The sequence below is a fragment of the Archocentrus centrarchus genome, chromosome 20 (assembly GCF_007364275.1).
Source record: "Archocentrus centrarchus isolate MPI-CPG fArcCen1 chromosome 20, fArcCen1, whole genome shotgun sequence".
Lineage (NCBI taxonomy): Eukaryota > Metazoa > Chordata > Actinopteri > Cichliformes > Cichlidae > Archocentrus > Archocentrus centrarchus.
In genome coordinates this window covers 22663758-22675946 of record NC_044365.1, presented here as the reverse complement: position 1 = coordinate 22675946, position 12189 = coordinate 22663758, and positions in this window count along the sequence as shown.

The window sequence follows — 12189 nt, the reverse complement described above, 5'->3', positions numbered from 1 at the left end:
CGTTTAGATATGAGGCAAATCTATTCTGCAACCAGTACACAGTGAGAGCTTTCCTGAACCCCTCTGCATGTCAGCTACGGTGTGTTGGCGATCCTCCACTAACAGTCACCTTGAGAACCTCCAGCTTTGTGATGGATGCCTGTGACTTAATGAGAAGTGAAAGCTGTCAATAGGCAGGATCAATGGGTGCACTAATGCATGTCTCAGCATCATGACTTTACTGACACATATATACCAACTAATACCCGAAAGCAGCTTTCAGAAGATTTCACCTTGAATTCTGTGAAAATTGAAACTTCCCTTTATTTCCAGAGTATTTGAGGGCATTTGATGAGAATTTTTTTTGCTTTTTGTTTCAATAAGTAGTTTCCTGATTTTTTTCTTTTTTATAATAACAATTAACATCCTCCAGTCAGTGTGGCTGAACTTGCACCAGGCTGCACATACAATGCAGGCAGTTTAATGTATTAAGTAGTCACCTGTCAAAGACTGTCAAAAAATCACTATAACTGGCCTTAAAATGAAATGTTTATCAGAACATGTTCACATATTTGACACATGAAACATAATAACACCTGACTTCATGACATTCCCCTCATAAAAAATGATTTAAATCACCTTGTGAAGATATAATTTAAAAATATATATATTAAGATATGACAGATTCATTATATTTGTTATGTTGCACAGGGAAAGAAGGTCTCCATGATTAAGATTTATAGCAGTATCTAAATAATGTAACTTTGTATATTTTTTTGTTTTAGCAGCTGAGTGCTACTGGAAAGCTCCTGCACATCCAACGCTGGGTTTGAATAGCAGAATTAGTTACGCATATCATTCAGCGGTGCAATGTCAAAGGATGGCTTAAAATGAAATGAGGCTGCAAACAAACATATTTCATCCTCTGCAGTTCATAAATAATGACTTGAGTATCAAAAACACACACCCACAAGAGCGCAACAATTTAATAGTCAATGTAATAAATGCACCCTTTTCTCTTAAGTGGTAATGACATTTGACATATATGCCTGAAAAAAGTCACAGTTAGGAATTAGCTGTTTATATAAAGTGACATTAGCACTCTTTGACTTTAGGACATGCAGCAATGTTAACATTTGGCATCAGGTGTGTATGTGCGCTGCATTTGAGCTTAGAGAATTATATCAGTGATGGGAGCATATGGCTACAAAAGTGAAAATATTCTTCACCTATAATTTGTGTAGATTCATATGGAGCAACAATTTAAATGTATTGCTTAGTAATTATGACAAACAAATTGAAAGCATGATCGGGATTAGCAATTTTTCCCTTCATAGAAATTGACATCAATGAATGCAGAGGAAAAAACTCATGAGTTTTCCAAGAAGGATATCAGTAATTACAGCTGGCTCCCTGTGCTGTGACCTGTAAAACTGATTTCTACTGCTAATTTGCAAGGCTAATAATGATTTAGCAGCTAACTGCTTCTCTTTTTATACACCAACAAGGTAACTCATTTTGTACAGATGAATTAAATTTATAGCTAAGACAACAAAGCAAGGAAACATTAGTTTATGGTCCAAGCGTGCTTGGTAGTTATTTTTGTTGATTTACTGATTTAGCAAATTTAATTTTTCAATATGTAGCTTTGGTTTTTGTCACAGTCTGGGGAGGTTTTTGGGTTTTAGTTCAGCCTTTGTATGGCTTATTCTAGAATCACTTGTGCGCACCACTAGCCACTCACCTCTGGAAAGACTCTCCTGCAAATAGAAGGACTTACCTGCAACTCACATGCCTGCACACTCTCCATTGTCACACTCCCTGTGTGGAAACTTGCCTGTTCTTCTCAGATCCCTCCAAAGTTTCTTTTCTGGAATTCCTCAAGTAGGATGACAAAATCTGCTCACAATAGTTCAGAGATTCTTCCACACCCTCCTTGGTCTCAGCTAACATTCCTTCTTTTCCCTCACAGAGTTCCTGTATCAGTTTATGTCATCAGCTTTTGCCTCCTGTTTGCTATGAGAAAACTGGTCTCAGTTTGGAAATCTTTTAAACTTGCTTCTAGTGTGCTGAGTCTGAATTTTGACTCCCATTTGTTGTAGTGAGAATAGGAAGCAGCAGGTGGAAGAGAGTCTAGAGAGGTGGAGGTATGCTCTGTAAAGAAGAGGAATGATAGTAGAAACAAAACAGGATGTGTGTGAATGAGAGGGAGACAGGTGTAACAGTGAAACTGTATAATATGTTTATATTTTTTGTTTCTTTGTTATTTGAGTCTTACATTTTAGGTTATCCTTTGTTTTCTGTATTAGTTACTTAGTTAGTTACGTATTTATTTCCATTCTGTTCCTTCTGTCTGGCTTTTGTCTTTCAGCATTTTTTCCCAAGTAGTTGTTTCTTATTTTCTTATTTCTTCTTTCTTTTTTGTTTGTATGTTTTTGGGTGGCAATCTTGTCAAATTATCTTGATTGTTTTCAGCTGTGTGTAGCCCCCACCTGTTTCCTCTTCAATCATGGTCTCAGTCTTCCTTTATCCTTTTTTGTGCCGTCCACATAACCATGTGCTTCCTAGCTGTGTATTTGCGGTCCTTTCTGATATTTGTATTCCCTGGTTTCCCGCCTTGTGTATTCTTGGATTTTGGAGCGGGACTCTTCTGTATTAAATGCTTACTTTGTGCTTGCCTTCTGTTTCCTGCTTCCTGCTTTTGGGTCTCCAGAACTAATTCACATTGCCGTTACACATGCAGTTAGTGGAGTTAGGTTAATTAGTGATTCTTAATTGCCCATAGGTGTGAATGCAAATACGAATGGTTGTCTTTCTCTCTGTGCTGGCCCTGCAGCAGACCGGTACCATGCCTCTCTCTCACCCTATGGCAGTTGGGATAGACTCCAGCTCCCCCACAACCCTGAATTGGATAAGTGGAAGAAAATGGATGTGTGGATATTTTGCACGAATACATATGGATAGTTTTGCACATTTGTATTATCACTCAAAATAAATAATTCATGCAGACTTCCTTACTCACAATTTATTAAGAGAAAATGGATAAACCTCTTTATGCCACTGTAAGTAAAACAAGCCTCATGAATAGCTAGTACATTATTTCTGTGTGTAAACTGATGCAATCTTTTCATTTTATTAAAATGTGTTTCATTACTTTCTGCACTGATGAAACCTAATAATAAGGATGAAGTTTGGGCCACCATCTTCTGTATTAAAGTAGTTCCACATGTCAAGTTCTTCATAAAAATAAAGCTCAGCTTCCTGTCTGAAAAAAGCAACGCTATTTTGGTTTGTATGATTACATCTCTTTGGAAACTGTTTCTCATTGGAAATATGGCTTTGCTATATGGGCAGCAGAGAATTAATCGCAGTGATGTTATTGAATTCTCAAGCACCAGAAACTAATTCCAATTTAGTTTACTTCTAATAGTACGAGGTGGCCTCTCCACTGAAATCCTCAAAAATGTTATTCAGTTTGATTTTATGTAGCACCAAATGATATCATGGGTCATCTCAAAGCACTTTATGTAATAAGGCCAAAATGATATTCTAGAGAGAAACCCAGCAATTCCCTGTTGAGCAGGAACTTGGTGACAGTGAGGAGCAAAGTTCTCATTTAAAAAGAAGAAGAAGAAGAAACCTCTGACACAGACTCGGGGGAGGATGGCTGTCTGCCACAAACAACTGAGGTGAGTGAGAGGTGAGTAGAGAGAGAGGAAAGATGACCACTGACAGAAAAAGAACAAACACACAGGGCAGGTTGGGGAAGCTACCAACCCGAGATCAGAAACATACCGCCCCAGAGGCAGAGACATCTGCAGAGAGGTAGGGGAGTGAAATATTACACTTCAAGCATGACATAGAGGGTGTGTGCCTACTGAAGCCAAACTGGGAGCTGGAGCCACAGAAGAGGAGCTTGATAGTTGAAGGCTCTGCCTCTCATTGCACTTGTGCAAAGGAACCACAAGTAAGCCTGAATTGGAAGGAGATGCTTTATTGGAATAATGTGACATCTTAAAAACATGATAGAGCTCAGTCTTGAGGAGAAGGATTCTAATATCTGTTAAAATGTGTTTTAATAAGAGGTTCGGGGAACACAAGGATGGAAAGGGTTAATGTCTTTTTATGAAAAGATGTGTGCTACTCTAAATGTGTGCTTTGGCATTGTCCTTAATTGTCACATTTTCCCTCTGTCTGAGGGGAGCATTTGGAATAGCTACAGTGCAGGTGTGCAGGTAAGAATACAGGTAAGACTCTTACAGTTTGGTCGGGAATGGACAGGATGGTTGGGCTTTCAGGTAGGTGTTATTTTCCATTTTCCTTTCTGGTTAAGTGTTGGGAAGTAGTACAAAACATCCACACACACCAGGAAGGAACTAAGGAAGACAAGATTAAAATAACTTGAGTAACATATACAAAAAACACAAGTGACTGATTATCACTTAAATACATCCATCAATTTTCTCATGTTTATCCAGTCAAAGGTCACAGGGGGCTAGAGCCTGTGCCAGGTGTCATAGGGCAAGAGGCAGAGTACACTCTGGACAGGATCCACATAAGTCAGTTTAGAATTAGAATTAAACTAACCCCATGCATGTCTTTGGATTGGGCTTGGTGCTCTGAACTTCTCTCTGAAGTACCCACACACAACAAGTACATGCAAAATCCACACAGAAAGGCCAGAGACTGGATTTGAACCCAAGACCTTCTTGTTGGGAAGCAACAGTGCTAACCACTGTGCTGCTGGTCTTTAATTACACTATAATTAATTGATAGGGAAACTGGAAGCAGGTAATGTTGACTGAACACCAGAGACAGCTGCTGACGCCACTCCCCAGGGCGGAGCCCAAGGAGGAGGAATTCCTGCCTCTTCAACCAACAGAGAGAGCGTGCAAGAGAGCGAGAGACTGGAAAAGTGAGAGGGAGGAGGGGAGAGACAGATAGGGTCTGCCAGAGCCGTGACATGGATACAAATGCAATCATTCAGTTTGTGCATTTGATGAGTTATGTCATTTTGCTTTGTATGTGAGCTGAGTTTATTTGACCCCATTGCGTGGCTCAGAAATTTATCATTTGACTTTTTGGAAAGTATTTTCAACTTTTTCACAGTTTCAAAACGTACCTGTGGCTCCTTGTGCCTTTCTAGCTCAGTTGCTTATTGCAGCTTAGCTTGCAGGGAGGTTAAAGCACTCATTTTTGGGAGTGTTATGGCCAGGGGTGCAATACTGCATAGGGTCTTTAATCCAAACCTGCAGGGTTGTCATTTTTACATACTTTGTTTTTTACAGTGTGACCACAAATCAAAATTACTTTGTGTTGTATAACGAGGTTTTGTACAAAGTGCTAAAATTACCATCAATTTCATACAGTGTGTCATAATTTTCACACTTCTGTCAGCCTTTGCTGCAATCTCATCTCCTCAACCTTTTATTTGATGTATAGGTCAGAGGCTGGTTGAATATATTTATATTTCGCAGGATGAATGCACGCTTTAGTGCATCTGCATTTTGATGACAAACTTAGGCAGCAGTCACGCCATAGTGAGAGTGGTGACCTTTAGGGAAAATAATACAGCATATTGCTTAATTTAAATACAAATACTTTTTGAAGACCTCATGAGGAAAATATGCAACTTGCAAATGAACAGTACAAAGAATGAATAAACAAACAGCCAGCCATGGTGTGGCTGAGCCAAACAAACTTGAAGAACTGAAACTCAGATATGAAAATTACATTAGGTTAGTTTATTACGACTCAACCGTAATTACTGCTTCAGTCTGCTTAATAATTAATGTTGCTGCATACTTGAAAGTTACATGTGTGCTTGTTGGTGGTGGCTTGTCAAAAAATGAATGAGGAATTAACTTGACAAATCACCTTTGTCGTTGGGCTGCAAGGCTGCAGGCTGTTTTTCCAGTCTGTACCTAATAACACAGGGCTAGACCAGCGCTGATTTGACTTTACATTTTATAATAGAAGCACTGAGGCTAATGCTGCCGTGCATTAGGCCAAGAGAATAAGTGATCAGCCTGAAAAGCTTTTGTGTTGCCACATTATTAATATGGTTTCATCAACACTGCTGCTGACGCACTGAAGGTGGGGGGGCATTATTGAGAAAACTGAAATGTGTTAATAAGAGTCTGTGGCATTGTGCTGCTGACAATTTTAATGGTCCCATTTCATTTGATCAGTTACCTAAGAGAAGATGAATGCAATTTTAACATTTGTTCTGAAATGTCCTCAGATCTGAAAGAAAGAGCTGCGTAATCAACTTGAGAGTGCTGCAAACAATGACAAAAATAGTTATTTCATGATGTTTTATAGTTATAATGTACTAGGACAGAGGCTTGCTAAATTTAAGCATGTTGAAGTACTGTTACTGTACTCTTGAAATCTGTGTTTATGTTCTCTGGGTCTGCTGCAGTTAATACTGCGAGTTAAAAACACATAATGAAGCAAACCCAATGATCCATTTCCCCATGTGGCTCACTAAAGCTGGATTCCAAAGAGTTTTCACAGTTCATTATAAATAGCTGGAAACTGACATTTGCAAGTTCGACTTTAGTCATGTCATTGCATCAGGTGACTGTTTCTGGGAAATTGCAGGGAACTTGAGAGACAAGTATTAATAAATATATCAGGCAGAGAGGGGAGTTAAAGGTGCTGGAAGTGCATTTCTATTAAGTCCTCTCAGCAGCACCTGAATTATCAGAGTGTAAAGGTGGTCAGTAGAGCGGTGCGGGGGCCTGGTTTAAACTGCAGTTACAGAAGCATACTATTTACAACCACTAGAATCTGACTAATAGAGATACGCAGGCCATAATACGGAAAGTTGGAGAGCACTGTTAATTAAATGGGATCTTAAAAATGGGAAAATTTACTGGTAACACCACACAGAGGAGCCAGAGACAGCTCTTACCTCACTCATATCAATTAAAATGTACCCCGAGCTATGGCTTAATGAAGTACCTTGTGAAATCCAAATAGCCTGTATAATGTGAAGTTGTCAAGTTTGACCATGAACAAGCCTTTCGCCCCAGCACTCAGATGCTTTGATCCTAGGCTCATTAAAACACTGCATGGATTGTATGTTGCTGCACAGCAGGAGCTATATGAAAACAGAGGGGAAAAAACAACTACCAGAGGAAACAATTTATCATAGTTTTCATTAGCTCTGCCCATCTTAATTATGGTCCTATATAAATATTTTGGTTGCTTATGGGAAATCGCTCATGATTTGCTTCACGGCACGGTAATGCTAGTAAGGACTTAGGGTGTTGCTCAGCGACATATCAGCAGGGCTTGAGCAGAAGCTGCACCGGTGACAGAGTCAGACTGCTGCCTTTAAAACTCTACCCGCAGGGCTGTCAGACCAAAAACCCAATTTGAGCCCCATTTCTGTCATATGTAACCCTCCTACATCCTCATAATCCCTTGTCTGAGCTCTATATGAAACTGATAAATCAGAGTGAACTAAGTCAGCCATGGTGAGACAAATCAGAGCGATGGTACTGTTAAATGTTTATTGTCTGGATTACTTTTTCTTGACCTCAGGTTGTTGCACTGGCAAGCCACCTAAAGTTTAGAAAGAACAGAGGACTAAAAAATGCCAAGGCCACAGATGTGATGTTTCAAGTGTATTAGCTGAATAGTGCGCTCACTTCTCCCTCTTTTCAACTCTGTGCAGAATGATGTTGGCTTTGGTAAATGTAAATCTTATGAAGTTTTAATAAACTCTGTAAAATGATTGATGCATGTAAATTAGCTGCAGATTGAAGGGAACATATTCAACGTATAAAACAAAACTGTTGGATTTCAGGAGTGAGGATGGTTTCAAAGTAACCAGCAGGATATTTGCAGCAACATAATAGCATCATTATGTTATTTTAGTGCCATTTGGAGATGCGGACGGCTGAATATAGGGCATGATTATTAAGTCTAACTCTTAAACAAAAAGGATGTGAGACAGATGGGTCATTTTTGAAAGAGATGCTCAAATTTAGGAACAAACATCTTCATGACATTCATTTCAAGCATCATGGATTTTTTCATCAGAGACTCGATTGTAAATTTTTTATTTTTTTTTAAATGTAATTTAGTTAACCCACAAACTGATCTTTGCAAATTTTAAAGAGCAGAGTTACAAAATAATTTAAGTTCAAGCATAGGAGGCATAGGAGGTTTTTGCCCCAATAAACAAAGAAACCAGGAGGCTGGGTCAGATTTGTCTCCATCCTTTTTTCAACGCAGCCCTTACAACCTTACTCCACCTCATTGAGGTTTGTGTGGATTTATTTATGCACAGCTCTCCCATCAAGCATTTCAGTCAGTTTGAAGTCTGAACTCTGACTGTGCCGTTGCAGCTTGATTCTTTTGTTTTTCAGCCATTCTGTTGTAAATTTGCTGCTGTGCTTGGGATCATTGTCCTGTTGCATGTCCAAATTTCAGCCAAGCTTCAGCTTTTTCTAATTGTACTGTCATGAACTTTAACATTTAACATGCTAACTGAGGCCTGTTGAGTCTGAGATATAGCGCTTGGTTTATTTGTTGATTGCAGTATTGTGTTAACATCCATCTGAATGCTCCAATCCAGCAAACTGCCATAACTTCTGCGTTTATAGAGGTGCATATACGTGCTCCTGATCAGTTAATCAAGTGTATTTGATTAGCACTACATGGCTGCTTCTTTTTCTCTTAATTCCTGAGGAAGCAGAAATGATGTACTAAGTTTTTAACAGGACTGCATAAGAGTATTGGGTGAGAGAATAACATAATATAATACCAAAGAGAGAACAGCGTGATCAGAATTCATTATGCTATCAAATATCCACCGAGGCACAGTGCACAGATGAACAGAGAAGAAGAGTTTTCTCTCTTTGAGTTTCTGTATATCAGCCAGTTTCAATTTGTTTCTATCAAATGAGTTCCTAAGTAATCGAACAGAAATGCAACATAACATCTTTTTATCAAAATCTCTTTCATCTAGTTCACCTGTTGAGGGAAAGCAGGAGCCAAACAATGTGACTCTCCAGAGCACAAACGCATAAATCCCCTCCCTCCCAAAAAACCTGTCTGATCTCAGGGGGGAAGAGAAGGAAGAAAATATCATTCCCATGTGAAATACTCTTTGAAGTTACAACAAAAGAATAAAGCAAAGGCCTCCCGGGAACCTCCACTGCAGAGTCATACACATTCTCTTTTTTTTTTCACGTTTTAGACAGAATTCAGACAGGATGAAATATATAATGCCCTTTTTCACCTGACTCATAATTTAACTTCATGTCCCTTCTAGGTTTTGAAGTTAAGTTGTTATTTTTTGCTCTTGAAAGGAAACCTTAAATCAAGTCAAAATGGGCAGTGATGAGGTTATAAGTCACATTTTGAAGTGACACAGAAGGAAAAAAAAAAAAAACATCATGATGGATTCTTGGAGGCTGCAATGAGTTCTGTTTGATCTAGTCTTGAAAATGTGAAGTCATTTCTAAAAGCCCAGCTGCTCCAACAATTACATCTAAACATGGATTCGACACATCAGCTGCATCTGCTTCTAAGCAATGAAGGCTTTGGCTCCAGCAGTACTGACTCTTATCTCAAATGGTACAGGGAGCTGCTAATGACCAGAGAGTGCTTCTGACAGAATAATGATAGGATGCTGAGCAACTGTGACCAGAAAGGCTGAAAGCATCTGAATGCAGCGGGGAGACATTAAGAGACTGAAAAAGGTGACATGAAAATGTGAAATTCAGCTAAAATGTTAGAAAAGATGTTGGAGAAATAGGTCCAGAGCAGGCAATGTGGCACTTTTGCCTTAACTTTAATGTCAGAACATTTTATTAAAAGATCATACAGCTGAGCAAATCATAGATTTGCAAGGCATGAAATACTTCAGACCAAATACATTAAAGTCTTTACGTTAGTTTACCTAACTGACTTTTACACTATTTTGCAAAGTAAATACAAACAGCAACCTCTGGGGGTAAAAAATAAAGCCAATGCATAAGCAGCAAAAACTGTGAGCCGCATATTAAAATGACTGTCTTTATAGCAGAATGATGATGTAGTGTTTGCCTTACATAGAGGGGTTCAATGAAGCTGAAACACCTGTCATTTTAGTGTGGGAGGTTTCATGGCTAAATTGGACCAGCCTGGTGGTCAATCTTCATTAATTGCACATTGCACCAGTAAGAGCAGAGTGTGAAGGTTCAACTAGTAGGGTAAGAGCACAGTTTTGCTCAAAATACTGCAATGCACACAACATTATGGGTGACATACTAGAGTTCAGAAGAGGACAAATTGTTGGTGCACGTCTTGCTGGCGCATCTGTGACCAAGACAGCAAGTCTTTGTGATGTATCAAGAGCAACGGTATCCAGGATAATGTCAGTATACCACCAAGAAGGACGAACCACATCCAACAGGATTAACTGTGGACGCAAGAGGAAGCTGTCTGAAAGGGATGTTCGGGTGCTAACCCGGATTGTATCCAAAAAACATAAAACCACGGCTGCCCAGATCACGGCAGAATTAAATGTGCACCTCAACTCTCCTGTTTCCACCAAAACCCTCCATCAGGAGCTCCACAGGGTCAATATACACGGCCGGGCTGCTATAGCCAAACCTTTGGTCACTCGTGCCAATGCCAAACGTTGGTTTCAATGGTGCAAGGAGCACAAATCTTGGGCTGTGGACAATGTGAAACATATATTGTTCTCTGATGAGTCCACCTTTACTGTTTTCCCCACATCCAAGAGAGTTACAGTGTGGAGAAGCCTCAAAGAAGCGTACCACCCAGACTGTTCAATGACCAGAGTGAAGCATGGGGGTGGATCAGTGATGGTTTGGGCTACCATATCATGGCATTCCCTTGGCCCAATACTTGTGCTAGATGGGCGCATCACTGCCAAGGACTACCGAACCATTCTGGAGTAGGGTTTAATCCCGGGATCCGGGATTCCCGGGAAATGCGATCAGAACAATTTCCCGTTTCCCGGGAAACGTTAGACGGGAAACCGGGAAAAAAGTCGCGCGCGTCGATTTGACTTTCAGAAAGAAAAGAAAGCTTCAGAATGTTAAATTTAAAGGAAATATTGAGAGAAGGGTTCGTTTAATGCGAAAAGCATTACTCTTCATTTCAGGCACGTTCAGCCTCCGTTTAAGGCTTCAGCCTTCATCGCAAGCGTTTTAATAGAGGTATTACACAGTTGTACTTTTTTCCTCTTTAATTTGTTGAAATCGTAGGCAATGTGTTTACCCTAAGGTATTTTGTATTATATAATTTCATATTATTATATATTGTTATATTGCATTATATAGCCTATAAAATATGCCTGCCCTGAACAATAAAGAAATATCTGTTTAACTTCGAGTGTTTCTTTTCCTCGTTTGCAGCCGCTTACTAACAATCATGAATTAGGATACGGGCCTAATGGGTGAAGAAATGATCATGAAATAGATTGCTTTAACATATTTCGCTTTTAAAATGGAGTTGAGTAAAATGTATATTTTTTAGGCTATAATGATTGGCCAGTTTTTCAATAGACGATTCACAGCGAACCTACTTTAACCCTCAGACACGGTGTTATAAATTTGCTGTTGCCAGAATGGCAATGACCAAGTCGTGGAGCATTACTCAAGGCCCTGTGTTATGCCATATTATAGTGTAGTACGGTAGTTAACTTTTCAATGACTATTACAGCGTTCCACTGGTGGAGATATAGCGTAACAGATGTCGCCACGACAGCGTGGCTGAGCCTTTATCAATGCTGTGGAGATGAACCGTATTGTTTTGCACCAGCAGTTGTAAAATATCTTGGTATAATTCCATGTACAATGGAGGAATATTCGAATTATATTTGTTAAGGGAGTGTTGAGGAACGATACAACACCGCATAGCTCGAGCACTCGAATGTCGAGATGTAGGTTTTATTGCGTTAATCAAGCCGACGTTGCCCCCTACTGGGCATAACAGGACATAGCTGGAAAGCTACCTCTACAATATCAGAATAGGTTAAGGCCGACACAGGCTACAGAAGGCCTAATTAAAATAAAAAAATAAATAAACTTTTTCCCGGGATTCCCGGGAAATGGCTCGTCATTTCCCGGGATTTGATTCATGTCATTTTCGGGAAAAATATTAAACCCTATTCTGGAGGACCATGTGCATCCAATGGTTCAAACATTGTATCCTGAACGCGGTGCCGTGTATCAGGAT